Here is a 539-nt window from a genome sequence, read left to right as displayed (position 1 = left end):
GCACTCGCCGTTGGCGGAGCGGACGACAACTCCGCGGCTGGAGCCCGCCTCCCGCGGGGTGTGCTCATTGGGGGGCGGGGGTGCCATTCAAAGCATGGTCCTCGCCCACTCCGCTGCCCCGCTTCCTATTGGTGGTTGGCGCTGGCTTGCCCACGGGGCAGCCTCGCTGCTTATTGGCTAGAGGCTTTGTTCATCAAGCCAGCCCGCCTCCTCTCACTTTCCCATTGGTCAAACGAGGCTGTCCTTCAAGCACGGGCTCTCGCAGCTATTGGCCATAGGGAATGTCCATCAGGGCGTCTCCCAGCTGTTGTTTTCCTATTGAGCGAGAGAACTGTCGCTCAACGCGAGGTCCCGCCCCTCCGCCAGTCCCATTGGTTGAAAGATCTTCAGAGATGGTTCAACAGTCTTCTCCCATTTGCTGGCAACGCTGTCACTTAAGGAGGGGGCTACGTGCCTGCCCCGCCCACCTCCGGCGGGCACGTGATGCACAAGGCACAGCCTCATCGGTGAAGAGACCGGCCACTCAGACACGCCCCAGC

Source organism: Aptenodytes forsteri, unplaced genomic scaffold (genome assembly GCF_000699145.1).
Source record: "Aptenodytes forsteri isolate BGI_AS27 unplaced genomic scaffold, ASM69914v1 Scaffold276, whole genome shotgun sequence".
NCBI classification, from domain to species: Eukaryota; Metazoa; Chordata; class Aves; order Sphenisciformes; family Spheniscidae; genus Aptenodytes; species Aptenodytes forsteri.
This window is presented reverse-complemented; position numbering follows the sequence as displayed.